Source organism: Danio rerio, chromosome 5 (assembly GCF_052040795.2).
Source record: "Danio rerio strain M-AB ecotype USA chromosome 5, GRCz13ab, whole genome shotgun sequence".
Lineage (NCBI taxonomy): Eukaryota > Metazoa > Chordata > Actinopteri > Cypriniformes > Danionidae > Danio > Danio rerio.
The window spans coordinates 17,737,982-17,753,015 of NC_141025.1; the positions used below are offsets into that span (position 1 = coordinate 17,737,982).

Sequence of the window (15,034 nt, forward strand, 5' to 3'; positions counted from 1 at the left end):
TTGCGATGCAAACCAAGAAAGTAAAAGTAAAATGAATTAAAATTCAGATGAGCTAGTTTGGCTACTATGGTTCAGTGTTTCCACATTTCACTCTTGTCTGGCTAATGTTGAAAAAACTTTGTCCGATTCAGCTTGTAGAATTGACATGGGTCATCATGGAAGATACGGTCTGATTGGCTGTTCAGCTTCGAATGAGAGAGCAAGAACAAAACTGAAGTGACGAAACTAAGCATATGATGCAAGTCAACAAATATCACAAAGATGTGTGATTTTATCACATTTCTTAAATATTTTAAAACAATTTGGATTTTCAGGTTAGAAATTATTAATTGATATTATATTGATATTGATAGTATCTCTTTTCTTTTGGTAACCTTTATTTTGATGGCCATTTGCTTATTAGTAGCCTGTCTGCTTAATATCTGCTAATACTGCCCCTTCAACAGACATTTAACTGACTATAAGAAAGTTTGCAAACACATGTCATCTTACACTAACCCTAGGGGTGGGGTGTAGCAATCGAACTTGAGTTTGGACCAGACAATTGAACCAAGTGTGAAAGCATCCTTGATGAGTCCACACACAGCTCTTTGGACAAGACAAAGCCGAAGCGAGGTCATATCACAGTTGGACTTCATTACTCCTAGTTCTTTGACGTAAGCTTGGTCTGTGATGGGCTTTATTCCCATACAATGTTAATTTTGTCAACAAAAATGGCTTTGAAATCATTGAGTGGATCAGAGCATGAGCATTCATAATTTTCAGTTACATTACTATCACAACAGATGGCACAAGCCACAGGCAACAAACAGTTTTCACCCTTATTTTTTTAGGAATAAATAACACTGTTCCCATATTCTTATTATGTTAAAACCTTAATACACTAGGAATCAGCATGCCACTACTCATCTGAACTGCCTCCACGCTAGGCGAATTCAAATAAACATTAAAAATGCATCTTTTCTCTTGTGCTTTTAAATGTTAACATCGTCTAAGGAGTTTTGTTTTATTTATTCATTCATTTTTCTTCAGCTTGGTCTCTTTATTTACAGCGGAATGAACTGCCAATTTATTCGACATATGTTTTACGCAGTGGATGCCTTTTCAGCCACAACCCAGTACTGGGAAACACCCATACACTCTCAGACTCACACACTACGGTCAATTTAGATTGTTCAATTCCCCTGTACTGCATGTCTTGGGGGAAACTGGAACACCAGGAGGAAACATGAATGTGAACACGAGGAGAACATCCACACAGAAATACCGACTGACCAAGCCGGGACTCAGGGAGCTTCTGGCTGTGAGGCGACAGTGCTAACCACTGGGCCACCATGCTGCCACTTTTATTTATTTATATTATTAATATTGAGATTCTCTCACATTGGCTGAATTTAAATGTGCTCTAGAAATGAAGTCGAAGTGTGCAATGTATGCATTGGCAAATTTTGGTGGGGGGAATACACATTCACTTTCTTTTTCAGAAGTCTGTGTAATGTGCATGCTTCAGTGAAGCAAATTCAAATATGTAATTAAATTGCATCTCAAATATTTATTAAACATGGAAGGTTTGAAGAAATGTATTCTGTGTTTTGGGGTAAAATGAACAAATTCTGACCTATAGTAACCTTTAATAGACTGTTTCAGCAGACATGCGATTTTCAAAGCTGATAATATAAACTTATAATTATAAATTAAAACTTTGATATAAAATGGTGGATATAAAGGGTTTGCATCCCTGCACTGATAAATGCATGATTATAAAACATTGCACTTACTGTTTTACTGTTTAACTTCCATGTGTAAGCAAAGGCGTCTGTTAAAATACACACTTTGAATCTAATTTAGCTTGACTTTTCAGCTGCATTATAATACACTATAAACTATCTTCCAAAACAAAGTGACCTTTGAAATGTTTAGTCTGTAGTCTAGATCTGCCAGTTTCAGACCAATAACTGAATACTTTCACACATGACCTATGTTTTGCTATAACATATTACAATAGAATGAACCATTGTACGGGCAATTAATTTTATCTTTACATAAACATATTATTTTTATTTGTAAAATTTACAGTACAGATCAGTTTAGACTAATTTTCTCTACTGAAAGGGAAGACCCTTCACACCCTGGTCAACTCTTTTTGCTTCTTTTTTTGTACAGTTGTACAGATAAAACATTATATTTACATTTGACCTTTATAAATAGAGAATTTTGTTATAGGATGCATTTAAAAATAAATTCAATATCCATTTTTATGTATGGAAGAGACTTGTTCTTTATATAATTTTAGCTATATGAAAGTCAAAAAAGTTTAAAGCTACTCATCTAAAAACCACACCGAATGCACAAAGAACCTGATTTGGCATGGACATTTTTGAACAACGACCTGGAAATGTCTTCTTTAAAAGGTCTTAAAACCTCAATTCCTGTTATTTCAATTCAGCATTGCCTCGATAAGGCACTTGCATGAATAATGCATGGATTTAGAACAGTATGTTCTGTGCTGGAGTAAATGTTTTGTGTAAGACATAGCTGACCCACTGGACTGGCTTTATATCACTCTCTCACACAGTTCTGTTCTGAATCTGAAAGACCGACAAGCTCAAATTAGGGTGGAATTACAGGCTGTAGTATAATTTATGTGCTGTCCAGAAGTGTCACTCACACTAAAGATGGAAACACCTTTAGAAAATCACATAGTTCACGAGCTAGAGCTCTATAAAATACATATTAAATTACACATACATACAGTGTGCAATTGTACTTGGAAAAGTATTGTACTTATTTTACATGTCCATGAATACTTGGAGTTATAAGTGGACACATGCACTAAAACGAATTAATGCACTGCACTGTTCTAGTACAATGGCATATTTCATTAATAATGCTTGCATAAATCTAATCACGTCATTAAAGTTAATCTTTCATCTTGTGTCAATTTTAAAACAATCTATATTCATAATTGTTGTGTTTAATGAAATTGTAGATTTGTACAGGGTGATGATTTGTGGTTGTATATTTTCACAACTTTCTGGCCAAGCTTTAGATTTAATACAGAAAACTTTTTTGTCTAAACAAGTTACTGTATATTTGCATATAAAATATTAAATAAATAGAAAGTTGCAAGAAAAATTATGTAAAAACTTTGGAATCACTTGGATTTCTGCATCATACATTTCACAGAACATGTGTTCTGATCTTCATCCAAGTCTGTCACGATCACCAGCTATCTAACCCACATACTGTAGATCGCTAGAGAACATTCACTTTCACTCAAAAAACAATTCTGCCACCATATGAACTACAGCTCCTATCAGGCACCACTCACACAAATCTGTCACCGTTCTCAATTGATTAAGCACACATAGTTGGGAGCTACTCATGACTGATTACATGGACCATATAAACAGTGCACACACTCTCAGACATTGCTGATTATTGGTACATACGCTGTAACATTAGAAAGCGTTTTCCATGTTTAGACTCTCCGTCTTTCGACCCTCGCCTTGTTTAATTGTTTATTCTGTCTGCCGCCTGTTATCTGACTATGCTTCTGGATTTCCCTGTATGTTACCGTTTGCTCCTGATTGTGACCATTGCCTGCCTGACCATTCTCTGTGTAATAAAGTACTGCACTTGGATCCTCAACTTCGTTGTCCAGCGTCCAAGTTACAAAGTCCCAACAACAGAAAAACACAGTAAGAAAAAGTCTGCTTAAAATAAGACCACAGAAATATTATCCTTTTATATTATTTATTTTTTTGTTTTGTTTTGTTTTTTTAACACAACATGTAAATATTCACAGTTCAGGGTATAAAAGCATGTAAACCTTTGGGTTTAATAATTAGTTGACCCTCCTTTGGCTTCAATAACCTCAAATAAGCATTTCCTGTAGTTGGAGATCAGAACTGCACAACAGTCAGGAGGGATTTTAAACCATTCCTCTTTACAAAACTGTTTCAGTTCAGCAATACTCTTGGGATGTCTGGTGTGAATTGCTCTATTGAGGACATGACACAGGATCTCAATCAGGTTGAGTTCAGGCCTGTGACTGGGCCACTCCAGAAGGTGTATTTTCTTCTATTGAAGCTATTCTTTTAATGATTACTTTGGGTCGTTGTCCTGTTGCATCACCCATCCTCAGTTGAGCTTTAGTGGCAGAGCAGATAGTCTTTAGTTTACCTGCAAAATGTCATAATAATTTTTTTAATTCTGTTTTTCAGTTGATAACAGCAATTTGTGCAGGAAACAGTAATTAGTATTATTTTCTATCTTTTAGTATATATAATATGAGAGACTTACTTTGTTTACCGAATAAGTGGATCTGTATGGATGTGCAATGTAAACATTACATAAAAGTTCAAAATGTAAAAATTTTTTATTTCATACAGTATATTAAGTTTTTAGTTATGATACTCCTAAAATCCTTCCACATATTTTTTACAAAATTATCTGCAGATATCTGCGTGTTAAGTCATGACGTATCAGTGACGTGTAGAATACTGTTTCTTGGTCCAAGCCGCTAATCATTTGAATTGAGAAAATATTTGTTTATGACCACGTTTTAGTCAGATTACACATTAAAGCAAATTTCATATGCACAACAGTCTCTGGGCTTGCTGCATCACAAATATCAAAATTTGAACAATTTATAAAAAATAATCTCTTTCTGACCTTCGGATATCAGGCAGGGATATACAGTTGAAGTCAGATTTATTAGCCCCTCCCCACCTCTGTTTATTTTTTCCCCAATTTATGTTTACCAAAGGGAACACATTTCTAAACTTAATAGTTTTAATAACTCATTTCTAATATCTGATTTATTTTATCTTTGCCGTGATGACAGTAAATAATATTTGACTAGATATTTTTCAAGACACTTCTATACAGCTTAAAGTTAAATTTAAAGGCTTAACTAGGTTAATTAGGCAGGTTAGGGTAATTAGGCAAGTTATTGTATAACAGTGGTTTGTTCTGTCGACAATCTGAAAAAAATAGAGCTTAAAGGGTCTAATAATATTGACCTTAAAATGTTTTTATTTTTTTAAGTAATAAAACTACTTTTATTTTGGCCGAAATAAAACAAATAAGACTTTCCCCAGAAGAAAAAATATTATCAGACACACTTAAAATTTTCTTGCCCTATTAAACATTATTTGGGAAATATATAAAACACGAAATTCAAAGGGGGGCTAATAATTCTGACTTCAACTGTGTATATTATGATTATGATTTTAAATGTTTATTATGGCCATTTGTTGAGTCTCCCCATACAGTTTGATATAGAGGTTGGACCCGCTTTGCTTGACATTACGCGAATAGCAAAGCAAATAGCAAAAAATTTCAGCAGATTCTGTTTAGCCCTATCTATGTCCAAATAACTCAATTTTGGTTTCATTTGGTCCATAAAATATTTTTCCAGCTGTGTTGTGGAACATCCAGATGCTCCAGAATCAAGCAGAAATCCAAGTAATACCAAAGTGTTCACATAATTGTCCTGCAACTGTAAATATATTGCCCATGTTGGCACATTAAAACAGTTTTACTCTAGAAGTCAGCACACTTACAGTATATAAATAACTTTTGCAGCATGATTAAAATAAAGATAATTACAAAAGCTGTTCTGATGGCATATACTTTACAAACATATCTAGTCAACCTTTAATTATGAAAGTTAACAAGCAATCAAAAGTCTGGTGGTAGTAATTAAATGTAATGAAACAAAGGTAATTAAATATTTTTTATTCACCACACACACTTATAAAGGGTCAGTACTTATAGCATAATAATAGCTTACATGTTAAAACTAATTATAGTCGAAAACTGGAATTATATTCGCTTTCTTTGGGTTTTTATTGTACTTTAGATAAAACATTTTCGAGCCAAAAAGAGCCAATGCACAACATGACTTCCATAAAATGACTGCATAATATTACTGATCCCCCTCTGTGCATGAAAGCCAGCAACAGTGAATTGGGTTCTGGATGTAAGGTTGAAAAAAATAAAACTTGTCAGAACGTAATACTTCTTCCATTGCCCAGGGGTCCAGGTTTTACACTCCACACACCAGGTTATGTCTTTGTGTGCTGGCCTTGGAAACAAAAGGATTCTGAACAGCAGCCCTGCCATAAATCTGAGCTTTGTAAAAGATTGTGATGTTTTTTTTTTTCCAAACTCAAAGAATTCAGATCTGTGGTCATTTTTGAGAAGTCACTTTTAAGGCACTTAGCAACTGTGCTAAGAAAGGTCCATCTATTCCTCTTGGGAACGGATAAAAGCGAGGAATGAACTGTGCTCACTGATAACACTGTTTATTTGCAAGCTCTCTCGGAGACTGGTTCACTAAAGGAATTACTATGCACATCAAGTAAACACAGCCACAAAGTCTGAGCTCAAGACTATTTGTGCAGGGATCAAATATTTAAGAAACAAAGGTTCTTCGTTGACATTGATAGCTCCATTAAGAGTCTCAAAGGAAAGTTCACACAAATATTAAACTTCTGTCATCATTTACTCATCCCTATTCTTATTCCACAACATATTTGGGATTCTTTCGTCTGTTAAAAATAATTAGAATTTTCTAAAATTTTCTAAGTGATAGGCACTGACTTGGCTGAATATGAATGGCTTCCAGTTTTTCAATAATACTTTATAATAGAGTATTAATAGTAAATAATAGATTTTTACACTCTGTAGAAGTCTGTGGAAAAGCGAACACCCCTGAGGCATCTTTAAGCAGCAATCACCAAAAAAAAAAAAAAACTTTTATAGACCATTTTAATGTGGTTATGCCATTGGCCCATGAACATTTCTTGCTTTTTATCAAATTCAATCATAACTTCATATTAAAACAGCTACCGTAAAATTATTTATTAATATGTGGCTCTTTTTGGATTCTCCGAAGCTATAGAAATTAAAAATGTTAAACAGGAAATACTTTGGGACCATTGTTTTGGTTTAAATCCCCCAAAATGGTCTATATAAAATATTAAATACATTTTAGTAGTTTAGTGCTTTCTACTTGTCATTTAATTTTTATTATGCATACCTGTAACTATCTTTTCATTTGTTTTTGGATTTATTTCTATGTTTGTATCGTATTGTATTGTTTGGGATTTTATTTTTATTATTATTATTTTTTTTTACCAAAATCTGGTTCAATCTTGATTCCATGTCAAATATTTTTTAAGAGTACACAGCTTTACTTATTGAGCATCTACAAACCCAGTACCTACTGTATATGACCACTATGTACCTCGACTGAATTAGAACGTGAATCATATATCAGTACTTTATTTTAGTTAAACTTAAAGAGTCCCTATTATGGGTTTTTAAAAATGACCTTCCATGCAGTGTGTAACACAGCACTAAGTAAATAAAGTCATCCAGCTGAGGTTTGAATCTGAGAATGCACCGTGTTTAAAACTATTGATTCTTCAACAAAATAGTCAACTTAAAGTTAAATAAATGAATCATGTTTGGTTCGGATATTTAGCTTATACGCATCGACATCGACACTGTGCATCACCAAAAAAGAAGTGCTAGATCCGGTAAAACGTGAACGTGCCTTTCCCTTCAGACATTAGTGGAGTGCCGGGAATTACAGGACTGATTATGAAGCGGAGGTGATGATCACTATCAGATGGAGATTCGGCTGTGGGGAATAAAGGGTTAAAGTTAATTTTCACACAATACCACAGTATAGCCAACCTAGTGTTGTGTTTGTTCCTGTCATTTTTCTGATGATTGATACAATAACCTACACTGCAATGTGGGATTCGTTGGATGTTTGTTATTAAAGGAAGGAGCAGCAGAGACTATTATATATGGGACTTTATCAGTAACTGTTACAGTTTACATGGACCAGCTTCTTCTTCCTCCGGATTATAAAATATAAGTGTAATTAAAATTGTAGCCTCGTTTTCTGTAGTTTGTAAAATATGTATTTAAAATTATGTTGTACCTTGTAATCGCTTTACTCGGCTTGTAATCACTTATCTATTGTAGATCAGGGCATGTACTGTATCTCCCAGGTTAAATCTGTATGGGGCTGTTAGCATATTGCGTCCAAACTACACTGAAAACGAGACGCATGCTTCTTTCTTTACCGAATTAAATGTGTTTCTGAACTCACACTCCTTGTTTGCCGTTACTTTAGCTACCATTAGCTTTTCCTCACACGCGTGGCATGGTCAATTTTTAAAACAGTTAAACTTTTGCCACTGTGTGGATTAATACTGAATGTGTGTCATTGTTTTTACTTGGTGTTAGGGTTAAGAGTAGAGTAATATGCTGTTGTTTAACTGCATTTCTTTATTGGATTATCGCATTGGGCTCTCACATACTCTTTTATAATGCATAATAGGGGTTCTTTAATTGCCTGAATTGTTGATTGAAATCAAATCATGCATCTCTATATTAAAGAGATCAATAGGTCATATTTTGAATCAGTAACTTATAAGTAGTATAAATTCAACTTGCATATATTGTTAAACCTGCCTGCTGTGCATATGGCTGATTTTTCCAACCATGCATACAATATATACAATATGATAATCGTTTTTGCACTACTTCATTTAGATCATTTAGAACTGAACCATTGTTTGTTTTACAGTCAGGCAAAGAAATTAATAGACTTAACAGCAAAAGCACTGAAGACTTGAATAAACAGATACAATGAGGTGTCAAGGTCAGGTGTGAAGAGAAAAATGGATATCAACTTCTGTACTTGAAACAAATAAAGACACTTGTATCCATTATAACTTGTGAAAAAGCATAGACATGGCTTGACTGTGACTTGAAAGTACAACGATTTGATTAAAAAATATCTTGAATTTTTTTCACATTTCATCTCATCTCATTTTTATCTGCTTATCCGGGGCCAGGTTGCAGGGGCAGCAGTCTTAGGAGAGAACTCCAGACTTCCCTCTCCCCAGACACTTCGTCCAGCTCCTGTGGGGGGATCCCGAGGCATTCCCAGGCCAGCCGAGAGGCATAGTCCCTCCAGCGTGTCTTGGGTCTTCCCCGGTGGGACATGCCTGGAACAACTTCCAAGGTAGGCGTCCAGGAGGCATCCAAAACAGATGCCCGAGCCACCTCAGCTGACTTTTCTTGATGTGGAGGAGCAACAGCTTTACTACGAGCTCCTCCCGTGTGAGAGAACTCCCCACCTTATCTATTGGAGTGTGCTCTGCTACCCTACGAAGAAAACTCATTTCAGCTGCTTGTATCCGGGATCTTGTCCTATCGATCATTACCCAAAGCTTATGAACATAGGTAAAGGTTGGAACATAGATTGACCGGTAAAACGAGAGCTTTGCCTTTGGCTCAGCTTCTTCTTTACCACAACGGACCAGTACATCGACCGCATTACTGCTGCTGCTGCAAGTTGGGAAGCTATAAGCAAGCCCACACCAGCCCGCCGCCTCTCACCGTGGGCAACTCCAGAGTGGAAGAAATTCCAGCCCATTTTAAGAAGTTGGGTTCCAGAGCCACAGCTGTGCGTGGAGGGGAGCCCAACTATCTCTTCTCGGTATCATTCCACCTTCCGCACATACTCGGCCTCCTTCCCAAGCTCAGACAATGCACTGGCCCATTAGGACATGTAAGTTTTAAATATCCCCGCTTAGTTTTTTTTTTATTTTATTTTTTTACTTTATATAGAAAGCAGATTTGAATTTTGCAGCTGATGCATTGACACATCAGTGTGATTGTACCGAATGGTCAATAGCACTCCAAATATGAATGAAAGTTTGACTGGTTTGGCATGCAGATATTTTCAATTGCTTTTGTCAAACAATGAAATTCAAAGTAGCCCAACACAATGCTACACCCACTGACTTTCATTGTATCAGATAAAAAAAAGAAAAAAAAAACCTGAAACTTATTCTTACACATATGTATTATTATTCACAAAACAATGTCATACTGGTTTGAGCATCAGTATGAGTAAATGCTGACTTTAACAGTTTCTCTGACTGAAGCTCTTGAAGTTCATATATTGACTAATTGGCCTCTTTGGAATTCTGCTAGTTGCCTCAAGTTGCTTTGAAACTGACATATCAAAGTGCTAATTGTCAAACCTCCAGCAAGGCAGGACACATACTGCCAATATGCGATCTACTTTCTTTTGAAGCTGTGCTTGTAAGTGTGATCACATCAAGTTACTTTAAAGTTTAAAGTGTGATGCTTCTTTAAATAATAATAATTAAAAATCTGAGCAATCTATCAAATGTGCAATATATTAAAAAAAAAACAAGTGGAATACTTATTAATACTGAACAATATTGAATACTACTGTAATACTACTGAAACATCTAAATCTTTAAAGTGTTACATTTTGCAGCATCAACAATTTTACTGAACTGAATAGTAGCACACTTGTTTTTAGTACACTGAACTGAGGTTTTTGAAAGTATTTTAACTCTGCAATTGCTAGTAAATTTTACAAATAAATATAAACATTATTAAATTCACAAACATCTTGTGCATATAAGCTCACATTGTAAAACAATCTTACTGCTTAAAATTTATTTGAATCAAATGAAAAGTTCTAGTAATCTTACATTAGTCAAACAGACTAAACCTATAGACGAATTACCAACCTACGTCCCACATGACATCACATGGGTCGCAAAGTTGCAAATTTTTACTTAATTTAAACAAAAAATAATTGTAAAAATGTAAATAATATTATTAAACATGAAATTCCAAACCATTTAGTCAAATTAGATTTATTTAAATTTGCAATAAATAGTTTTGCATGACATATAGATGTTGCATACGCAATGCACTTAATGTATTTGAGTGTCCCTCGAAAAATTACATGTCAGCTGTGCCCTCACAATCCAAACATTACATGAGAGTGGGGTGGAAATGTTTTGCAGCCTGTGCAGTAAGCAGACCCGGATGAAGCGAGGATTATTTTTACATGTGAAGTTCGATTAGACATCCTGTGGTGCGAATTGGGCGTTTGACGCGCTTCAGACTGCAAAAGAAAGTTGGAGCAAACATCTAACAAATGGAGCAATGGAACAGAGAAGAGAAGCAAGCAGCTTGCAATGATGGAGGTTGGTTTAAGGATGGTGGCCACTGGATGTGATCGAATTGAAAGACATTATTTGTGCTCTACATGTATGGCTGGTATTATGATGTACATAAAAGAGTTTTACGGCAATCAGTGTTTTATGTGTATTACGGTAGGGGAAGCCCTAACCCATGTCATGGGTGAGGTACGTGATGTCAAATGCTCTGAGGGAGTGAAATCTGAGAGAAAGTAAGATTGTGGAAAAAATAAGCGATATACAACCTTTATTTGGCTTAATGCCTACTGTTTCAGATCTATTTTGGATCTTGTCTCGACAAGAGACTAAAATAAAGAAGCTTTATTTATTATTTGTGTGTTTTGTCATTGTGGCAGATTGCCCATCTAACATAGTAGGCTACCTAATATAATATATTTACATATTTACTTAAGGTTGCCTAAAACCTCTTTTTGATGGCAAAAGCAGAAATTTTATATTTAAAGGATTGGAAAAATCTTCAATAATGACATGTGCTTTCTGTTTAATTTTCATTAAATACATTTCATTTAGTTGTTTTTTGCTTCACGTTTAATTGCACCTGGCAATTAATTTTACTACTTGACACAGTTTTTGCTTTTCCTTAATTGGCAATAGTCCATACCATGCGAAACTCACAACTCCTTTAATCAAATTCTTGTATACCATCTCCTGAATATTTAAACTCACAGCAAATTGTTCTAACCTCCTAATAAGATATAATCTCTGCATTGCTTTTTTAAAAAATACATTCTACATGTCCAGCAAATGTTAATCCAATATCAATAAATGTTCATAAATATTTAAAACATCCAACTGTCTCTATTTCATGTCCCTCATGGAGCAAAGGTTTCAACCCCTAACTAAGAACTAGTTCATTTCTGCTAATTACCATCTCCTTGGTATTCATAAAAATGTATCTTCTGTTAACTCATTTTACGGCAGTTTAGAAGCAAATTTATACAATTATAGTACAAGGTATCTCTCTCTCTGTTCCTGTTTTAGTCAACCGGCCAACAAGTGCCATATCTTCTGCGTATTTAAATAACTTAAATCCTGGATCTTAGGTTCATTTGTGTAAAAAGGGGGCGATAAAAAACTTCCTTGTAGCATATATTAATTTCCTTGTAGCACATATTAATTTTTATAGTGCAGAAATGAAATAAAGTTGAAATATTGCTTGCATGGTAATTGTGAAAATTATATAATCATTATTCTTAATGTTTTGTTCTACATGTCCTAGGTATACGATGAACACATCCCAACAGTCCAACCTCTTCCCATTTTAAACGCAAGGAGTTGTTTCTAAAATATGAAGAAGCAAATAACACATAGCTTATTCCCAAAAGTCATCCAGAAGGTGGAAAACCAGCATGAAAAAACTAAATTTTTAATTTAATAAACTTTAAATTCTCGCAGAGTGCTTAAGGGGGAAATAATAAACTATGAAAGAGCCCGTATAAATAAATAAGCAAGCCGCATTTCATTCAGCCTGTTTCATTTCACACCTTGAAATTTGGAGCTCACAAAGAACCAAAACCCATTTATATGAAGCAGCAATCCAAGTTTTTGCACACAGGAAGCGATAATGAAACTCTAATTTAATTTCGGCTCCAAAACGAGGTGTGTGTCTCCCGTCTTTCCGACCACAAATTCAGCATCGGTGGCCACATTCAGTGATCATCTTTCCATTACATGTTTATGTCGTGGAACAAAGAGGGAAGGCTCATTAATGGTTAATCCATAATTCCCAAATGGAGGTCATATCACACTAATGGGAGGCCTTAATGAGAACTCATTGCTGAAGGAGATGACAGATGAAGGATGCTTGAGATCATTTTATGGATTGTGAGTATGGTGAGTACCACAAAAATCAGCACTTTGGAGCAGTTTTGTGGTTTAGATAAGCTCAAACATTGTATTTATTCACCATTATAACCAAAACATATTTGTTTCATATTTTGTAGCAGCTGCCATATACAAACCACATCTGCCTTTATTAATTAAACTTTCAAAGCGCTAGTTCACCCAAAAAATAAATACATTCCGTTAAGTCGTTCCAATCCACTAAAATCTTGGGTTTGTTTTCAGAATACACATTAAAATATTTTGAATGAATTAGCTTTCTCATCCTCCATGTATTGAAGACTGTATGAATGCACTGATTTCTGCATGGCCCTATACCACCTCAGAGGACAGATTATCCAATTGGTGTCCAAAGAATAGGAGAAGGGTAAAGAAGTCATAAATAGTCACAATACAAATAAAATAAAATAAATAACACAAAATAAAAGGCCAACATAAATACCAAACAATTAGCATATTAGAATGACAATAATTACAGCACTGAGAGGTGGTTACATAGTGGTGATATAAGTCCCAGTTTCAGAAATCTTAGAAATAAGTCCACCTTATAAACAGGAGTAATGCAACCCACTGCAACACCGTGCTGCCCTTAAAATTTTGGGCTGTGAACTAAATGGCACCAAAAATGACACCGAAATAGCAAAAAAAAAAAAAAAAACCTACAAACTCAAAGCAAGAGTGTATACAATGCACCTCTGCAGTTATACCTTTCACAATTAAAAGCAAAATGTGAAAAGTATTTGCTTTTCAGGGCAGCACAGTGGCTAAGTGGTCCTCACAGCAAGAAGGCCGCTGGTTCAAGTTCCGGCTAGAACAGTTGGCGTTTCTGTGCAGAGTTTGCATGTTCTACATGTGTTCACGTGGGTTTCCTCTGGGTGCTCTCGTTTCCCCCACAGTCCAAACACATGCACTATAGGTGAATTGGATAAACTAAAATGGCCGTACTTTATGAATGCATGTGTGAATATGAGAGTGTATGGGTGTTTCCCAGTATTGGGTTGTGACTGGAATGGCATCCGCTGCGTAAAACATATGCTGGAATAGATGGCGGTCCATTCAGCTGTGGCGACTCCTGACAAACAAGGGACTAAGTCGAAAGAATAGAATGAATGAATTTAACTCTCGTTTCTTTCATTCAGCATCAATAAATGTCTGCAAATTCTGCATACTTTGCTTACCTAACATTGAATGGATTCTATAAAACTGCTTTGGAACATTAGTCTCATCCTGTTTTTGATGATAAAAAACAACAACAAAAAAGTAACCCAGCCCTAAAAGCGCAGTATCTCATGCAACCCCTAGATTATTATAATTATTATTAGCCCTCCTGAATCATTAGCCCCTCTGAATGTATATATATTTTTCCCCAATCATTGTTTAATGGAAAGATTTTTTTCAACACATTTCTAAACGTAATGGTTTTAATAACTAATTATTTTATTGTATTAGTTTTTTTACCTTTGTCATGATGACAGTAAATAATATGGGGGGGTCTGAAAAGTCGCTAAATTCGATTTGACTGAAGTGCTCACACCTCGCGCATGTGCAGTACAGAAGGAACATTTCATTATTCATGAGGACCCCGGTTTTGAAAAGAAGTAATAACGCTAAAATCATAACAGTTACAGACAGATTTTTACAACATATGTATAAAATAAAATGTTTAAAAGAGCTATATGATTAATATAGGCTTCTTAGCATTGGTCAGGGCCCTCTAAATTTCCCAGAGCCCTAAACAGCTGCTTACCTCGCTTATTTATTAAGTCCGCCCCTGCAACTAATAATGTTTTTTTTTTTAAGTTTTTAAAAAAAATAATAATAATGCTTTTATTTTAGCCGGAATAAAACAAATAAGACCTGATCTGGAAGGTCTCCTGTTAAACATCATTTGGGAAATATTTGGAAAAATTCACAGGAGGGCTGATAATTTTGACTTTAACTGTATATGCATGTCTTTGAACTATGGATAAAACCAGAGCACTCGGAAGAAACCCATGCAAACATGGAGAGAATTAGCAAATTCTACACAGAAAGGCTTCCTGGCCCAGCTGGGACTCAAACCAGGGACTTTCTTGTTGGATGCAATCGTGTTAACCCCCAAGCCA

The 15,034-nt window shown here is 35.2% G+C and overlaps 1 protein-coding gene across 5 annotated transcripts in view; it reads right to left on the bottom strand.

The window, feature by feature from the left end:
• Window positions 1-15,034, bottom strand: part of galnt9 (polypeptide N-acetylgalactosaminyltransferase 9) — a 196,045-nt gene that overhangs the window by 100,508 nt on the left and 80,503 nt on the right. The window lies entirely within an intron of this gene.